The sequence below is a fragment of the Aphelocoma coerulescens genome, chromosome 9 (assembly GCF_041296385.1).
Source record: "Aphelocoma coerulescens isolate FSJ_1873_10779 chromosome 9, UR_Acoe_1.0, whole genome shotgun sequence".
NCBI lineage: Eukaryota > Metazoa > Chordata > Aves > Passeriformes > Corvidae > Aphelocoma > Aphelocoma coerulescens.
The window spans coordinates 21,537,149-21,557,548 of NC_091023.1; the positions used below are offsets into that span (position 1 = coordinate 21,537,149).

At 37.6% G+C, this 20,400-nt stretch overlaps 1 protein-coding gene and 1 long non-coding RNA gene across 12 annotated transcripts in view; both read right to left on the reverse strand.

The window, feature by feature from the left end:
• The window catches only part of NLGN1 (neuroligin 1), a 428,954-nt gene that overhangs the window by 89,568 nt on the left and 318,986 nt on the right, over window positions 1–20,400 (reverse strand). The gene's annotated exons all lie outside the window — the stretch shown is intronic.
• Window positions 1–20,400, reverse strand: part of LOC138114481 (uncharacterized) — an 89,263-nt gene that overhangs the window by 32,564 nt on the left and 36,299 nt on the right. The window contains exon 2 of the long non-coding RNA XR_011152646.1: window positions 477–582. This is a non-coding gene — a long non-coding RNA (uncharacterized lncRNA). The remainder of the gene's footprint in view (window positions 1–476; window positions 583–20,400) is intronic.

Here is a 20,400-nt window from a genome sequence, read left to right on the forward strand (position 1 = left end):
CAAAAAGCAGTTTTTATTTGTCAGTGATTGTAGGAAAACAGATTATATGTATTCTACACAATTCAAGGCACATGTATTCATTATTCATTTTTATTCTGAAGGTGCTATTTTTGATAACTTATCTTGTTTTTCATACGTTTGCACTCTCCAGCAGTGAAATAATTGCACTGTCAATAGCAGAGATAACTCACTGAAAGAATGATGCTGTAATGGGAATAATGACATAATGTCTCATGTATCTTAACTGATTGTAATTAGCAAAACATTCACAACATACTAGCAAAAGAGAATTGATACATAGAACTGAAAGCCTTATTACCGGATGCAACGTACATCTTGAGAAATGAATATAAATAGAAAACATTACCACAGTGCCATATACATTCCTCAACACAAGTTAAGTTTTCAAAACAACCTGCCTTAACTATGCATAATTCTGGTTTAGAAAGAAAATGAGACAAGAAGGTGCTACTTACTCAACAGAACTTTTGTCTTATGTGAGCGCACAGAGCGGCAGACGATTCGTAACTCCTTCGTTTTTACTTCTTCACAGCCTTGTGCTCCTTTCGTGCTTTACAGATCCTAAACAGTGAAGTCAGAGCAAGCGGGGTAGAACTAACGAATCCTCTACCTGAATATGCTGGTTTTGTTGGCATAGTCCAGATTCTTAACCCTTGGCAGCCCAACTGGATGCTAAAATGCCATACTGGGAGTTTTGAAGAAAGAATTTGTAGATAATTAAGACGCTTTGCACCAGATTTGGGTTAAAAATGCAAAAAAAAAAAATCAATGCATTTTAACTGCGGGACAGAGTTTGAGCCTGCAGCTTTTGAACCAAACAGATTTGCAATGGCAATGACAGGGGAACAGCAGGCAAAAGGTGACAGTGACATCAGTGCCCTTCCTGCCCTGAATGAATCTGAAGCTTGGTCTTTATCCAACACTCACATGTTCCACAGAAGCCTTTTTCAGAAAGCAAGATGCACAAACAGAAGTAGCACCTTTAGGACAAGCAGAATGATCCTTTGTGCTCCAATAAGCATTGGAAAGGCTTCGTCTAGAGGGCTGCTTCTGCTTTTGAGCACAACCTTCCCAGACAGGAACTAAAAGGAGAGTGAATTGTTCAGGGAACAGCAGCAATGACAAGAAACAAAGAATGTGAAATGTTTAACTTTTAATGTCAAGGAAGACAATATAAAAAGAGACTTGATAGTATGTGAATTACTCCTTCATTTAATCTCTCCTTCATGGACAGCAGTAACAGGAATAAGTGAAGCAAGAGATTATGGCTAATAAATAGGAAAAAAGAATCTAAAGATAAGGATAGTTATATACAGTCATCTCCTCTCTAGAAGTGCCCAAAGATGGATGTTGACACCCATCAGGAATGACAGCAGTATGGCTGATCCTGTTTGGTACAACTGAGTGAATTAGACAACCTCAGGGAGCCTGACTCTTGAGACTGCACTTGAAATACCTACAAACTGGGCGTCTTTGAAATAGCATCCACATGCATACGTATCTCAGTAGCACTGCAACAGACTTCAGGGATTTGATTTTGTAATATAGTTAAGGAAGAGGGGCCATGTAGATAGAAAAATGCTGCTAGCAGGGATTTTCTTGCTATTTTCTAAGTCCATGAGAGACTTTTCTCTCTCACAGAAGAGGTAGCAGGGAATGTAAACAACCAAGCCACCTGCAACCTTGAAAAGTCTTGTTTATGGTACAGTAGAAAAATATTTTGACAATGGATGTTTTAGGATTTTAGCCAATCACCCCAAGGGGTGGCTGATCCTTTGTCCAATTAGACTATGAAGAAAAAGTATATAAAAGAATTTGTAAAATAAATCAATCTTGCTGCACAATTCCTGCCTGCTGGATCTTCTCTCCTCCTCCTCCCTATGGCTGTGGGACACAGTGATATACCCTAGGGCCTAGGCCTGTGGTAACAGGGCCATACCAAGATATGAGTTTTTTCCATTTTTGAGAGAAATACTAGATAAATCTGGGCATTTAAATTCTCAGTTGTAAAAATCTCAATTTATGATGGAGCTTGAGACCAAACACATAAAAACTGTCCAAAAAAACTCTCCAAAAGGGACGGTTTTGGATTAGCAAGACTGTTTCAAGTTCATAGGACTGGTGGGCAAGCGTTAAAGGAAATCTTCGAGCTGGTGTAAAAAAAAATTCTGTAATTTTCCATTATCGCTTCTTCAGTAATGTTTTCTCTATTAGAATAACATCTGTTGATTAATTAAACACCTTAGCATAATAATCAATGCCCAAAAGAATAAGCCTCCAATATTGATTAAAGCCTCTTTTGAAAACCCCTCTGAGCTCTTTAATCACAGTTTGTAGAGAGATGGTATTTTCTAGAACAAAACAAACTGCATAGCAAGTGTGAAAGTGTGACAGAAGAGAGGTACAAGATATGTAACTGTTTAACTGAGGATGTTGAAACAAAGCATGTTCAGCAATGGAATAATGTGACAGGTAATTTACAGTGATCTGATGGAAGCTGACTGAATGCCAAATAACCTGGCTTAGTCACTTTTTTTTTTTTCTTCCAGATACTTTGGGTATCTTTTCTCAAAGCTGGCTGTAATTGATACATTAGATTAGTTACAAGATCACCTGCCAGGAACAGAAGGTGATGAACTTTGATGTTTATGTTTTTAGGGCTATTCAGGAGTTATGGGCTTGATCCTTCCTCTACCATCCAAGTACAGAAAATTATGAGCCTCCATGTGGATAACAGTGAGGATGATATCAGCTTTTGCACGTGTTTCCTCTTTTGGGAGCTCTTTCCTAACCAATATATATGCATTAATAACTATTCAGATGGCATGCAAAGACTTTGGAGGACAAGCTAGGAATATTGCAAGCTCTGGTCACCAAAAGCCACAGAAAGACTCTTGATGACTTCCATAGACATTATATTAGAATTAGAGATATTTTGTTTTTTAATTCCCCCAAGAACCTCTAAGTTATTAACACAAAATCTCTTACATTGGTCATGCCAGGTTGGTGCCTCATGTTAAGGAAACCACTTCCTAGAAAAATCAAACTGATAGCATGGCAAACTATTAAAAGTTACCATTTTTTCCATATGTATCAAAAAATATCTAATTTTATAGAGCAATTGAAGAAAGTCCTGTATGCAAGACTATAATAGTACAACAAACCCACATCTTTTCATACATCTTTTTGTCTATGGCCAGATTGTGACAAATTATGCCAGAACATAATTCAGCATATCCAGAGAACTGGAAAGCAAAGTTGTTCCATATATTTTAGTTACTCCCAATTTTTGTAAAAGCATGGCAATTACAGTTTAGATTTATTCTTCCACATTATTAATTTCAAGTAAATTATAATGCAAGGAAGTTACACGGTCTGTTTAATGTTGCTCTGACAAGCACCTCTACTCAGGGCTGTTTTTCTGAGAAACAGGGAATGATGAAGTCTATGGGACTGAAGGATATCTCCCCATGTAAATACAACTGTGGAGGGCCCCTGCCCCTTTCCGTGCGACAAACTAGAAAGGCAACATTTATAGTTATTATCACAGCGTTCTACATAGATATGACACAACTGCCAAGCAAAACCTGCAAACCTACAATTACTGGGTGCAGCAACTCCAATAATTTGCATAAACATTTCTGTTTGGTACAATCCTTCTCTTTCTGTCACCAATACCCTGTTTCTACAGATGAGCCACATCCAGTTCTGTTTAGCTTCTGTCTTTTTACCTACAATGCATTAACTAGTTCCAGTGGCTTTCTTGAAAGCATAATGACTTTTCCTGTACTCTAGTAAAAATATATCCCCACAAATCAAGAAGAAGCAGGCTCAGACTAAGTGGTTGAGAAGATTTACATTCTATTGCTAACTCAGTTATTACTCTGCTGAAAACCCCATAGCATCAATATAATGAATCCCTCAACCTCTGCTGCTAGCACAATTTTTCTTCCCAACCTCATTGGCTCCCAACTTTCTGCTTGACCTTTTACAATCTGTGTGTGGCAGAGCTTCATTACAACCTTTTAATGATGCACAAATGGCACACAACACCAAGGTCACAGCATGTCCCCAGTGAGAACTTCTCCAACACCTCCTGAGCAGGCAAAGAGTTTTCATTTAAAGAGACAGTTCAGTGGGGGAAACAAAACCTTAGGATTTAGCATGAGTCTCAACAGCTACTTACACGCACGAGAAATGGCCACGTCATAAAATGAGTATCTGCTGCCCCAAAAAGATTTTTTTTATAAAAGTTGATGACTCAAGCCATCAGTGACCAAATGCATAAAATGTCTCATTAAGGAAACTCACAAAAATTACAGCGCTCTTCTTTATAAAATGATTATTCAAATCTTAAAAATATTAAAAAATATACTAAGGGATTAACAACATTCATCCATCTAGAATATCAGATTTTTTTCTAATGTCCCAGCAGTCAAATGACTATCAGATGATGGATTCTATCCCAAATAATCACCAGCTTTTTGTTAACACAGTTCAATCTCTGTTCTGCAATTGCCCAACTGGGATGTAGGGATACCAGTGCTTAAGCCTGTTTCAAAAGTATGTCAGGTTTTTTGTATTGAGAGTCCTATATAAATGCAAAGCATCTTGCTATTGAAGCATGTAGACTGTAAAGCACATTATTCAGTATTGGTTAATGCAAAGTCACTGCATACATGCATATATTGCACCTCAGTTACTGCTGAAGCAGAGTACAATGTTTCAAATGAATATTTAATATTACCTTATATGCTTTTTGTATATGAGGCAATTAATGCTCAAACCCATAGAATTACATCTAAAGTTAGATGTAGGCAATGGTGTGCTCCTTTACTGATGGCATTTTGAGCTTCACTTTGTAACACATATAGATGTATATATAATAAATGTTTCCATTCACTGTGTGCAGGTACCTGCATACAAAGATACACTCAATGCACTTTCCTTGCTCAGTTCTTTTCTCTTACAATGGGGGAAATTAGAAATAGCAAGCAATTCAGTGCAGGCAGACATTCCACTGTGCAGCTAATCCATGAGGAGATTTAGGACCAAACCTGTATCTCATGACATGCCACTGAAATTACAGCATTCATAGAACCACAGAACACTTCCAATGATGAGGACCCACAGCTTCTCTGGGCAACTTGTTCCACCACCATCATTGTAAAAAATGTCTTCCTAATGCCCAATATAAATCTTGCCTCATTCAGTTTGAAACCATTGCCCCTTGTCCCGTCTGTACTTGGCAAAGTGCCCTCTCCATGCTTCTCAGAAGCTCCTGTTATATATCAAAAGGCCACAATAAGGTCTCCCTCTTGTCCAAGCAGAACAATCCCAACTCTCTCAGCCTCTGTCCACAGCAGAGTTGCTCCAGCCCTCAGAGCATTTTTGTATCCCCTCGTCTTACCCCACTTTAATGAGTCCACACCTTTCTTGCACTGGGGGCCCCAGAACTGGATGCAGCACTGCAGATGGGGTCTCACCAGAGCAGAGGGGCAGGATCACCTCACTCAACCTTATGATCAATTAAATTAATTAAATAGATGGCATTCTGCTCCCTGAATTGTCACTGACACTTTCTACTCTCTCATTGTACTTCAATTTCCCTATTTGCAAACATTGCATTAAATTTACTTCTCACCCATGGAAGAGCAAAATGATTGCTGAAGTCATGAAGATCTCTGAAATCCTTCGACACTCAGCAATCTAAAAATTCAAGGCCATGTTTATGATTTTAGATATTTGGTTATTATTGAAAAGGAAATGTCAGGAATCAAACACAATCCCTGATACGAGAACAGTTTTACTACTGGCACATTGCCCTGGATCTGAAACAGTGTGGAAAAAAACCCAAACCAACAGAAAACATTCATCATGGACACTTGAACACTGCTTCCTTTGGACAAAGGCTGCCAGGGTCAACCTCTCCTTTCATGACTTTCAAAGAAGTAACTAATAAATTGTTCTGGATTTGCAACAACATAAATAAAAGCAGATACTGGCAGTGATCCTTTAAACAGTTTGTACAAATACATAGATGTGGTGCAAGAATACACTAGAAGTTTTATTACCCATGAAATAGTCTGGAAAAGCAACCCACCTTAAATGTTCACTCTTATGCCCTTAAAAAAAACCCAAAACAAACAAAACCAAAGACACACAAACAACCAAACAACCCTGTGGGTCAAACCAAAAATCTGGTCTCCAAGTCAGGCCAGAGACAAACCCCCAAAGGCCCATTTGTCACACTGCCCAAAAATCCTCACCCAGCCTCTAGCAATTCAAAGCTCACCAACATCGTGAGCCAGACTGATGTTTACAAGTCATTAATGGATCGCTAATCATTAATTTATCTGCTCACCTCCCTCTTTGGTCCTATGTTCCACAAACTTGGCTCGTTTGGTATTTACACCAGAGAATTAATTTGAAGTTGTAGGACTGGAATATGCATGTGAAATATTTTAAAAAAGAAGTCAAGCTCAATATAATGCCTGACATAGCCACTAATAAAATTTCAAGTTCAAGGCTTGGTTTTGATCTTGCATTTCTATTACTGGAGTTACATCTGCACAAGATAATACACGACATGGAGGCAGAAAAACAGTAGAGGACATCATTCCTTCCAAAACTAGAAAAAACCCACAACCAACCAAAAAAACCTCCAACAGACTAAGAAAGTTCACTGTGAGTTACCACTCCTTTGCAAAATGTTCTACAAGTTTCTTGCTAGAATGACTACTATGGCTATGGCTTCTAAGGGAGAAATCCAGGATTTTATTTTAGGGACTACAGCTAGACTTTCCATATGCCACTCAGACAGTAGGAGGTTCATACACACTGTATAAAGCAGCCATAGGCAGATGCCTCTATTCACTTTTTGAAACTTTTTGTCATCTTTTTCATATTTAGAAAATTGCTTTTCACCTTCCTCACATTTTAAAAATATGCTTAGTAGCCCCCAGCTGTGCATCCCTATCCAAGGTGGGGACTGGAGACATTTTACAGCATACTGCCTGGTCTGCATCTGCAGATCTCAAAACCAAAGAGCTCAAAGAGCTTCTCAGTTTTGTCATAATGGAAGTACCAGGACTTCTCTTTTAATTAATTAGATATAAATTAGTCTTAAATTGCAAATTCTTGAAGGTTTTTTTTTTTTCCCCTCATTGTTAACAGCCCCTAAATGACAAAAAGATAAGACTCCATGGAAATCAATCCATAGTCCCAATACTTTCATTAGCATGGTCATGAAATTATAGCAGAATAACAAAGAGACTGCATGTAATTAAGCAGGAGGAGAATAAAAACAACTCAAACTGTCAATCAGCAAATAATGAAGCGTAATGTATGAAAACAGAAAGCAGTAAGTAAGGTTTAATGCAATTGTTATTAAAAAACCTAACACCATCAAAACACTCCCTTAAGGACTTGGAATTTCTGAAGTATATTGGAAGCTCATTTCTTATTAATTTTATCAGATTCACATACAGGAGGACAATTAAAAAGATTCTCATTTCAGGAAGCTGAGACTTCCCTATGTGTGCAGCATATTACTGTTCACAATGGTAAGATTTTAATACATTAACATGCTGGGAGAGCATGTTAAAGAAATATATAAAGAAAAAAGATATTTTTTTTTTTTAAAAGAAAAAATATATCTTTAAGTGATATGTATTAATATATACATCCACATAGAATATAAGGACTTAAGTTCAGTTTGTGGCTTGATTACAGAAAATTCGGGGCTAAATATTGTTATTTATTTTTTCAGAGTGGAGGAGGATGTGCTCTGAGGGAACAGAAAGGTTGGAGGAAAGGGCTCTGGAGAGAATAGAGATTGGAGATTTATTCATGTGTGTGGAGAAGTAAGGTCCAAACCTTCGTGGAGAACAAAGCTCAAATTCAGTCTAAAGCACTGAGAGCAAATTGGAAACCTGCCTCTACTGCATATGCTATCAAGTAATGTGACTTATTTTATCTTTTCTTCTTTGTACATTAATTAGCAATGAAAATTACTAATATTAAAAACTGTATAAAATTACACTATGGAAAGACGTGGTTAATTGACCTAATGGTTCAATTTACTGAGAACTGTGTATGCATCACATAATATAACTTCTGTAAAGTTTTTGTGATGTCAGAGGTACCCCAAGGGATCTTGAAGAAAACCCATTCTTGGATGTTTTCACAAACACCCAGACAAGAACCTGAGTAGTCCCAAACTTTGATGGCAGCCCCCTATTTTGGCATGACACTGCAAAAAAGAGACCTTTGCAGGTCCCTTCTGTCTTAAATAATTCTATGGCTAGTGGCTTACTCCTAACAATACACTCATATCAAAGCAGTGATAATATTTTTAAATTATTTTTAACCAGTCTGACTTAATTAGTGTGGAGCGATTATTAAATTTTGGTTTAAGCTGGTGGGTTTGTTTCTTGGTTTGTTTTTCTTTAGGCTGGTGTTTTTAGCCATGTCTTTTGAAGAAGTGAAAATAATACTCTTCAGTCTTGTAAAGACATGGTTGGTATTGAATACCAGTAAACACAAGGAAATGCCTTTTCCTGCAAGTCTTGCTCTTGCAAATTCACTCTGCCATCTCACAGGAGCAAACCTTAACCAAAAATTGCTTCAGAAGATCCTGCACAAGCAGCAAACATTTACTGGCATGGCCATGTTCTCAAACTCAATGCCTTCTGTCTCTTTGCTCCCATCCAGAGAGTAACTGTGCATTGCCAGAAGCATCTGTATTCCTCTACCTCTTGCACTAAAATTGCTTTTCATCTGTTCAAGTGGCTTCTACAGGATTAAAACCTTTTGAAAAAGTACATCTAATATACACATGGATGTAGCCAAACCAATTTACTGAATTAGAAAATAGTTTAGTCTGAATTTCACTATTAGTATATATAGTAACGGGGGAAAACACAATAATTAGTACATTGATTTTTACATTACCTTAATTACCAGGATGTGCTTACTGCTTTTCAGATACAGAAGTAGGAAGGCCTTTCCTAAATAAAAGACAAAGATTTTTCCAGAACAGGGAGTCACCCACATGCAGAATGATGCCTAATCTGTATCTGGGATATTTTATTTTATTATGCTTTTGGTCCTCCTGAATGTGAAAGAGACTTATGTAACATGTATAAATATATACTTGACTCCATACTTGCCATAACAGTCAGTTTAAGGTCATCAAGACTATGTATGAGTACCTATGCAAATATATATGACAAAATTTATTATTTTATATCCACACCAGATCTATAACACCCTAATAAATCAGATTTTTTTATTAATACAAATACTGCAGTAACCACTCAGCCATATCTTGCACGAGGCAGTGCACCATGTTGAAAGGCTGTGCTGTCACATGGCTCTCCTATTTTTTGTTATTCAAACTTATCCCTTACTTTTTCATATTAAAAATTGGTAATGAGTTTCCCATTCTTGCTGAAGAACTGGCAGAAAGAATCCTGTTACTCCCCTAATGAAGTCCCCAGACAGAACCGACAATTTTCTAAGGAACAAAAGAAAAAATGTTGCTCTAAGCTTCAGAACTGACCCTATTGACTGAAAGCTGTGTCTTACCTTGTTGCAAATTAGTGCACTGAGCAAATTATCTCATGCCAAAAAGACAAGAGAAAAGGCTTAACAGCATTCATGCCCCACTTTTCCCAGCTGGTATTGTCAGCAGTTGTTTTGTGGCAAAACCAAGTAACATCTTAATAAGAGCATACAGCTGGAAATAAGAGACAAAATTGCCATCTTATGGCAGAGCTGCCTGGGATAATTTTGAAAAACTGTCTAGCACAGGTGGTGCTCTCCAGAAAGGGAAGGAAACCATTTTGTAGAGATGTGGGGAAATTAAAATTGTAAATCTGGGCTTTCTTAGTGTCTGTTCCTTTTAAATTGTCTCTGCTCCAGCCCCATACCAAGAGGGTTAAATTTTCTTACTCAAAGTCAGAACTGATTTCAATAATAGAAACTCCTCTCATGAATTAATGGTGAGGTCTGTTTTCATATTTTATTCTTCTAGTTCACGTTACCTTTTCATTCCTCTGTTCCTCAGCATCAATAGTGCAATGCTCTCTCTGCTACCTTGCCTGTTGGCAGTTCTGCTATTCCTCCTTTCTCTGAGGAGTGCAATATAATCTGGCCTCCCAGCTTTTGAATCCTACTCCATTTAATAACTTCATTTTTTCAGTTGTTGCTTTGTTGCTACTCTACCTCTTAAACTGTGTCCTGTTTCCACCTTGAACTCTCACTAAGAGAATCCACTAACATGATGTCTCAATGTTATGGTCATCTATTTTTATATTGCAATTTTTTGAGACTTTTAGCACAATAAACACTTCAAAAACTGAAGCACAGAAAAAATTATTGAGTATGTTGGCCAAAAAGAATTCAAGTGCAACTGGTTGGCATGGATTAAAGAGAAGTGGTCTTGGTTACAGAAGACATCCAAACTATACTAGTACTTTTAATTGCATGAGTTAAATTTGTTTAATTATGAGTCTCAGATTCACCTTGTAACCATCCCTCTATGTCACATTTACTTGGGGGTTGGTTTTTGCACACATTGTGGAAGCAGAATCAGCTGGGATTTAGGAGCACAACCTGAGCTCAACCTTACTTAGAATCACAGCCTACTTGTGTCATAAAAATTATTCAGCATTTTTCTTGTATTTATTATTAAAGAGCCAGAAGTTTATCTATGTATTGAATTTCAAGAGTCAAAACAGGATTTCTGCTTGTTTCATTTGTTAAAATCAATTTGAAATCAGCATTTTATATTGCAGGACCAAGCCAATCTCATACTACTGCCACAGTATAATAACAAACTGTTGAAAATTTCTATTGCAGTTCCTTCCTTGTAGTAATTAGTAACTAGTGTTTTGCATTATAGCATTACTTAAATTCAATTGCTTGACACCCTTGCTGCATTATTAAACTTTTTGCTCTTGGGGCTTCAATTTCAATTTCTGGTTGTGGGGGTAGAATGTCAAGTGGCAATTTTCTGAAGTTCATTCTTTCTGGTAAAGACCAGAACACCCTCACTGACAACAAGTTCGTTTGCTTCCAGGAAGGAAGCAAATGATTATGGTTAATTCCCTCTGGCCTTCATTAGGGAACAGATAGGAGGAATCAAGTTGATAACTTCCATTATTTAAACATATTTAACTTTAGCAACAGAAGGCAAACAGCTTAAAAAGCACAATGATCATTTGTGTCCCTGCTGCATGTGTTGTCTAGAACTGGGCTTTCAAAGGGGAGTGGAAGAGTACTTTAAAGAACTGCTCTTATTCATCTGCAGTGAGGCAGCTGGAAATGAAAGTCTGAGTCAATCAGTGGCGAGATCCCCAGTGTGGTGCTAATAAAGGACTTCCAGGCCTACTGACAACAAACAGGACACAAATCCAGCCTTCATATATAGAAAACCCAGTGTGTGCTGAGCACAGAGACACCACCAGGCTCCTGCTAAAAAAAATAACACCTTACTGCTAGCATTCATCGTATGAAATAAAAAATTATAAATATAATAATATGTAGTATAAAAATTAAGTTGTAATATATAATACACTAAATATTTGCCCATAGATTTTACTAATTTTATACAAAACACATATGCATTCTCACACCAACACACTGCTGAAAGACACACTAATTATTCCTAGGGAATAGTCACAGCAATGGCACAGGCCAGGATATGTCTGGGATGACATGGCAGCTGGGAATGCCAACAAGCCTCCAGTGTGATAATGAGCCATCTCCTCATTTTAGGGATAGGAAGGGACAAAGAAAAGATGCAGTTTCATTAAATACAGTAAATCATTTAAGAGAAGTAAAATTGTTCATATCCCAGAATAGTTTCCTTTAAAATATCTGTATGGCTGTAAAGAAAACTGCAAATCCTAGCTTGTCTTATAAGAAGGAGGGCAAAAGGACTAAAAACTGATTTCCAGAAGATCTTTATCATGCAATGATTCATTATTTTCTATTCCTTTCATTAGGGAAAAAAAGAAAAAGCTCAAACTGTACTTTGACAGTTTATCTTTTTGTCTGTTTTTTTGTCTGTTCCTGAAATAATCCAGGTACAAGAAGAGTACTGACTCCACCCCAAAACCAGAGACAAGTTCCAAAAAATGTGTTTTAAAGAGCATCTCTCAAGTTGTGACTGTGCATGGACACATGTACAGGAGAACAAAACCAGCAGATATTCTGGGTAAAAAAAAAAAGCAAAGAGATGGCTTTGATCCTTCAACCATAAGCTTCTAAGATGAAGCTTTTTGTTAAAATAAGCAAGTAATTTTCAGCTTTTGTGGTAAATACCTATGATAGACTTCGAGATATCCCCAGGTGTCTTCTCTCAACACCCTGCAGTCACCTGGTGCTGCAGAGGATAAGACATACATGCAGCTTTCCCCTGTTCAGTTCCCCTTATTACTATTTAAGGATATTTCTACTCTTCACAAACTTGCCTGCATTTTTTTTTTCAAAATGCTTGAAGGATTTTTTTTTTTCCCAAAGGTGATATCTTACATACAATTTTATTATGTAAAATCTTCCTTTTACTTATCCCTGACTACTCATGCTACTCCCCACCCTCTTCACAGGTTCATTGGGAAATAAGCACCATCTCCAAAATAAAGAATTCTATTGTTAGGCTGTTACAGAGAAGAAAGACATCTTTGAACGTGAAGCACAGAATACCACTAATTTTATGGTCAATGAAGAAGAATTGCCCATTCAGGTGCAGCAGATATTGTCACCAAATATCACCAAAATTCCAGATGAAACTGATACAGACATCCTTCACCAGCAAGGACTGATGCTTCTTGAAACACCTGTCAGAACAGTGTACAAATCAACTTCAAAAAGATGTAAATAGAGTCATAATAAATGGAGAACAACCAACATAAGTAGTGTTCATATATAACATAAGCCAAAATGAAGATATTTTTATTAACATTTTGGGTTTGAGGAATATAATTTTTCTTGACTATAGGGATGGCCAGATGTGAAATGCTGAGATTTTACTCTTAATCACATTTTTACCCTGTGTGTTTTAATTTGAAAGAAACCCATGATGATATTTCCAATCTCTCTCACTCTTAAACTGATCATATCCTCCCACATGCCACTTTCAGGAGAGCCAGTTTCAATTCCACTGATTGGACATAGGCAGGATGAGAAAATACATACAGAAAAAGGTAGTTCAAGCAATTTTAATAACTAATGAGCAATACAAGCAATGAAATTATTAGCTATGTCTTCCAAACTTCAAATTTAGAAGCCTCAAGGTTACCCCTGGCATTGATGCCTTTTCCTGGTCTTAAAATCAAGAGTCAAACACGGTTATAAGGGAAAAAGGGATTTTACTTTGGTATTTACTTTAAGGATCCTTAGGTGCACACGTCCAGGTGGAATGCACCTCAATGCCCACTGCAATGCCCACCCCAAAAGATCTGGTACAACATTATAGGTGTTACTAATTAGCAGATCTATCAAAAATTCCCCAACGAGAGGCTCGAGTGAGCCCCCCTCCCCAAGGAACTTTCCCCTGGATGGTTCTATCTTGGCTTACAGAATGTGTTCTGGAGAGGACCTTGGGCTCTGGGGCACACTGATCCCCAGATATGAAGCTTCTAAAATGTTGAGTCTCCCAGCTGAACAAACAACTCCAAGAATGTAGGCAAAAAGCACTAAGAATACAGAAGTTGTAAAAGGGTATAAAAGGGGTATAAAAGAAAAGGCAAAAACATCATGGCATCAGCCTGGGCAAAGGTGTGACACTCATGCAGTTTAGGAAGAGGAAGGTTTTAGAGTGGGGAAACACACAAATTACTGAGAGAACTTGAGAGTTCACAGATACAAGACTGCTCTCTGTGGGTTATATCAGGGAAACTTGTTATTCAAAAGCCATAAAGGAAACTATTCCCTCATCTGAGACCTTCGGCAGAATTTAAAAGAAAATTGTTTTTCTTGAACAAATCAAAGAAAATATAAAACCAAGAAGCTTTTCTGCAAGAAAACAAAGAAATGAGGAAAAAGCTTCAGCGTTGACACGGTTCCCTGTCAGGCTATAGATCTGAAGCAGGAGGGTTCTTGCTAGGATATGTGCCACAGAGGAATTAGAGCATATCTAGACCTTGCAGTGTGGTGCATCACTGTTTCCTGCATAATGTCATGGTAAATTTGTAGTTAGAAGCTTCACTAAGATTTTAGAATATTAATTGTGTTGCTGGTTCTGTTTTTCAGAGTGAAATAACCAAATATTCAGTTACTGCAAGAGAGACTTTCCCTGTTTGGAAACTGTGCTGTTATTGCAATTTGCAGTTTATCAATCTGTTCCATAATCTATACAGGACATTTTCTTAAAAATTGCGGGTGACCTATTTTATAAATATAACACACTGTGGGTTGAAGACAGGAAGAAAGGAATAAATACGAGCAGAGGAAGTGAAAAACTAAAGCACAAGAATAAGTAGTCTTTAATAAACACCAGCTGGCAATAAAATCCAGGGTCTGAGTGAGGTTCTAAGAGCTTTTCTGTAAGTGATGGAGCTAAGAAAGGTAAGTCATTTTAAAACTTGGTTGGCTGCACCACTGCAGACCATAAACTTCATGAGTCATGGTGCCACCTTCTCAGCATTTATCCTAAAATCAAGTATTTCACTGGAAAAATAACCTTTACACTTGATGTAACATGAAGTGTGTTTCTTATTGGTTTGAGTGTTGCTAGAAATTTATACACACGTTGGTACCTGCTAAACAACGGAATAATTTGTCCTAGGCTTCAGTTCTTAAAAAAATAAAGACAAAAAAAAAAAAGGACAAAAAAATAAAAACAAAGCAAAACAAAAGGAAAGAAACTCAACCCCAAACCTCTCCAACTCTTGCAACGTTATCTTGCTGAGAGCTTACAGCAAAATTTAAAAACACAGCAGCTGTCATTTACCAGATTCTCCAGCACTCTTCTAAAGCCAGATAAGATGAATACCAAAATCTCTAAGGACAGTATATAAACTGCAGTATAAATGGGAAAATGTGAAACAGAATTCATTAAAATACATCAGTAGCTCTACTACCAGCTTAGAATGGATTGATTCAGGAGAAAATCCTGTGCAGAACTTACTGAAGTGCTGCTGGCAGGCAGCAGAGGCTGAACATGTGCAGAAGTGATAACTGGGGAGACTGCAGAAGGCCTCGTGGCAATTTAAATGCAAAGGCTGCAGACAGCCCAGGCAGATTCTCCACAACCATTTTTACTGTTTTATTTCATTGCTTTCCAGAGCAAATGGCTGGGAACAGAAGGGTAGCTACATTTTTAAAAAAGTATCAGTGCCATTGCTGCCTGCTCAAAAATTTGACTATGTCAACTCATCACTCCAATTGTGTCCTTGCAAGAGGGAAAACCTCTGTGATCCTGATGTGCTCTGCCAAGGTTGCTGGTGGCAAGAGAGACCCTCAGGTGAGGGACACAAATACAAAGATGCTGAGGATCTATTTACCTTTGCATACAATGAACTTTTCAGTCTTTAAATTCGCAGGCATGCTGAGGCAAAAATTAAACTATGAGTTATTCAACCAAATACCATTCAGTGAACTAATGGTAAAACCAGATTTAATACCCTGAAACATTATCCCATGCCCTTGAAACCTGTGCCTTCACAACAGTATTGGACTCTGGTACTTTTCCTTGACATATTAATACCAAGACACTGAGTTAAATATAGAGGTACTTGCAAAACACATTCAACATTGTATTTTATCCCACTCATCTAAACATGTTAAGCTACCCTGGAAAATTTACTTGGAGGAGGGGAGGGGAGTTGGGCTCTGGGCTGTGTAAATTGTATCCAATCTATCTGGATTTGCTCATTTTAAGGTCTTGCCAATAAGCAAACAGATAAATAAATCATATCCACAGCTGATCCAAATGGCCACATCGTCAAAAGTCCTTAGGGAAGAGCAGAAGAACAACAGATGTTTTGTAAATAAAGCTATGTTAGCATAGATGTAGCAACAGAACTTTCAAATGAAGGCTATGAGCTTAAATTACACACCATCATACAGGAGAAGATTCTGAATAAGGCAAAAATAGATTCAGATATCATCCAACCTAATTCCAAGGTAGTTTGTTCAGGTATCCAGACAAGAACATACAACTCACAATTGCCACTGGCAGCAACGGTCCTGAAACTTTTTAACTAAGGAACATTAACTCTGACAAAATCCAGACTACCTTCTGGATTTTCTTTTCCAACCAACTAGGAATTATACTGTATTTTGGAACATAATTCATTACTGTTGCTTCCCTTAGCCATGCTGGTTTTGCCTGCCTGATCTTTTGATATTTATTCTTTACCTTTTATTTGCTTAGATACTTCCACTAGTTATCTTAAGATATTTTCATCCATCATGGACTCATTAGAATTGTCACAAGAGCAGTCCTCCCATGTAAAAGTAGATATTTTTGTAAATTAGACACGCAAATGTCCTATTTAATAGTTCCTAATTCTTCATGCACAGAAGTAATGCAGAGACAGCCAACTAAAGCCATCAGTGCTTTGCTTGATGGTGTTTCTCCTGTAACAAAAGCACAAAATATGATAAAGGGCTGAAATGAAGGGAACAGAGCTATGCTTTAGCTAATTATGGTTAGGAAAAAAATACAAATTCATGACTGCCATTTGTCACAGCCTTAACTTTGAATTATGGGAGGGGTAGCAAACCATCAGCATGACTTAGCCATATACCAACACACACCAGGTTGTCAGTCCCTTCTTGGAAATTCTTCCGGAGATAATACTTCTGGGAATGACACTAATTAGTCACCAATCAACATTACCAGCTCTGTAACCCTGTTCCCAGAAACAGCATCTTTATGTAGTGGTTCTTCCAGGAACTGTCCATGGTATGTCTATACTGGCAGGCAAAAGAGGCAACAGATACTTAAATATACACATGGCCAACAAGACCTGGGCTCTTAAAAGGTAGAAACTTTGCTAAGGCCTGTTCTTCCAAAACAACACTTATGAGCATGTTTTAGTCAGAGAAAACATTACTATCGATTAAACTGATACAATTTTTATCGAACTGGGCTCCTTTGCAGCACGAAGTGCACACCATCTTTTGTGTTGTGCAGCATATAAAAATCAGGAAACTGTGACTGATCTGTTTGCTTTGGCACAGTGGAGGCTTTTGCAGCTGATCTGGAAAAACAACCCAAGTCCTTTACCAATGTGAACAGACACCTTCCACAGTCTCCTTAACTGCATTACAGGATTTGGACCCCAACAGCGGCTTCAAAGGTAAACAGGAAGGAATTGAGATGCTTAAAAGGCAGCTGAACAGGTTACAGACATTGATTTTATAGGGAATTAGGTCCCTAACTTGGTTATGTGCCTCATGAAAACCCAAGCTCCTGCACAGTTAGATGCTCAGGCAGCAGTGAATCTGGCTCTTGTTTTCAATAATTAAAGCTATTGCATAAATTACCAATCCTTTTATCATTTCAATGGAACTCCAACTCCCTGCACAAACTAAGATGCCACTTCCAAGTCACCACATCTGAATCCATTTTCCTACCCAGATTTCTGCAGCTGTTGTTTCTGCCCCATGGAATCAGGCTCAAGCAGTGATTGGATGGGGGAGCAGAGTTTAAATAGCAACGAATTTAATTTGACCACTAAAATTAAGGTGAAAGTCACTCTACTGTGTAGCATATTCATGGTCACTTAAAATCAGCTGAAGCATTCCAATTAGCATTTATGTCAGAATATGGCATGGATGCTAATGAAAAATAAATCCTTTACAAGTTTGTATGGATTTCCTCAAATAGATACTGTAATAGATTTCCTTGTTAAAGCAGATCTAATTGCAACTTTGGGAAGAAGAATATACTATGAAATAAATATCTACCTTGAAAGAATTAATCAGAATTACAGTACTACCTCATCAGACAGACTGAAGGGGAGGAGCTGTTTTTAAGCGGTCAGCAAAGGTAAAAATTGATTTATACAATCTATCTTCCTTTAAAAGACATACAAAAAAATCTGTTTGGTCTAGTTTTCTTTTATAGCAGATACTAGAAGTGCTTTCAACAAAACAGAGCCAACCTTCTTTTTTTTGTTTCCTCACTAAAATCCTTGAAGTTTGGTACAAATACAAAAATACGTACATTTTTCTTCATCCACGATTTTTTTACAGAGAGCATCAGAAATAAAGACAATTTTGAATGATAAAATTGATAATTGCCTTGATCAGTAAAAAAAGGGTACCTTAAAACCTTTACTTGGTTCCAAGCATAGATTGTACCAGGGATAACTTCAGGAACTCTGTGCCAGAAGAATACCAAAGAAATCACTTGGAATGAAACCTGCAGAATGCATGTGCTAATTTTCCTGAAGGCAATGCGAATTTACTCATTTGAATCTTGGCTTTAGTTTAAGGCTTATTGGAAGATCAAAATATTTTGGGTAATGTGCCTGGCTGAGGTTCAGAAGGCATCCTTTCCCCATCATCACTTCCCTTACTGACCAGACTCCAACAGAAACCACAGCAACAAAAAGAAAGTGGAAGCAATCAAAGCTATGAGGATTTTATTTCTTAGCCCAATTAAAGAACGTGAAGAATATTTGATTGAACTTCTGTTGTTTTTATTGGCAGTGACCATGAAGAGGCCAAAACATTTTGGCAGCCATGAGACAATAAAATATTGCCAAAATATTACATCTAGAAGTCCCATCAAATGTTGGAGTTAATATAATATGCACTCAATGCTCTTTTTTTTCCCTGACATTTGGAATTTCTGCTGTCTTTTCCCTTTGTGCTCGTTAGGGGAAAAAGGAAGGACCAAATTGCTCTAAAGACTACTGGCTCAGACAACTATAAAAGAGGGGTTTTTTCATACAGGTAGACAGCAATGACTGCTCATGTTTCAAAATTTTATTCCTGCCTCATCATGGAGGCCTTTAAATTGTAACACAGACCTATGGAATGTCCCTTGGCTATTTGCTGAGAGCAAACTGACCACACTTAGCAAAATAACCCCACAAACAATGGAACAAAATCCCACAAACTGTAAATTTTTGGTCAAAGATATTACGGCCCATGTGCATCAAGAAGCCTCACCATAGTTTTACCTTTACAAACGCTCTCAAGTGTCCTCCAACCAGTGAAAATAAACATGGCTTAAAGTCAACCTGTTGGCTATTTTGTGATAGAGTATATGAAATACTGAAAATGATAAATGCATTGAGGATTGTGAGTGTCTGTTCTCCTGGTTATTTTAGTTTTCTTCCTAGTGATGATCTTTGTTTTCCTAGTACCATTCCTTCCCCGCTCTACAAGGAAATATAATGTGAGGAAAAGAACATGTGCCAATTTTCTGATCCTTCAAAAGGGCTTATTCATTGAAATAGTCTTTAAAATGTAAAGTAATATATGTATCAACTACTAGTAGAATTTTTTAAAAAGACTGTAAATGTAAAAAGAAATCTATTCATATCAAATTCGATTATCTATGCAAGATGGCTCAAGAACATATATATTCAGATGTGGCATATACAGCATCAGAAACTAGTAAAATACCAGATAATTATGAAGAAACAGCCTGCAGATTTGATTATAGATATGAAGCCTCTCAAGATTTTTACACTTATTTTAAGCAATGTTGGATTATGTGTCTACACTGTTATTTCCAGAGCTGAAGGAGAATGAACATGATTTTTTTTTTTTTTTTTTAGTACTGCTCTCTGTGAGAATGCTACTTCACATTTCCAGCTTGAGCTCTGCTAAAATGCTAATGAGGAATTGTTACTAAATGTCGAGAAGGGGGATACATCTGCCAGGCAGAAGTATCATAACAACCCTCACGTCTGCTAGACCTGGACCAGCATCAGGATCTGGTGTGAGGCCAGGAACAGCAATTCAGCCAAGGCCAGAGGAGAGGTTTCTGCCTGAAACTTCCCACACAAAACCAGCAAAACCAGGAGAAGGAGCATGAGCAGTAAGGGGAGGATGCTTGAGCAAAGCTGCGTGGTGATGACCTGTGCCTCCACTGGTTAGTGCCAATTCTTACCCACAGTACACCTACAGTCTCCAGAACACAGCATTGCTGGTTTTGAAAACCAGTATTTTGTTTGATTGTGCTAACCTTCTGCTAGAAATTTGAAGATATTTTCAAGTGGGCAAGACCATTCCGAAAACTGCATTCATTACAATCTATTCCCATGCTTTTCTTCAAGCGAACGAAAACACAGTAATTTATGTCAGGAGCCTGAGATGACAATGACAACAAAACAAGATTAATAACTGCTGCAAACACCTTGCCAAAGAAAGTCATTCAGTTAATGCTACAGAGAATTCTCC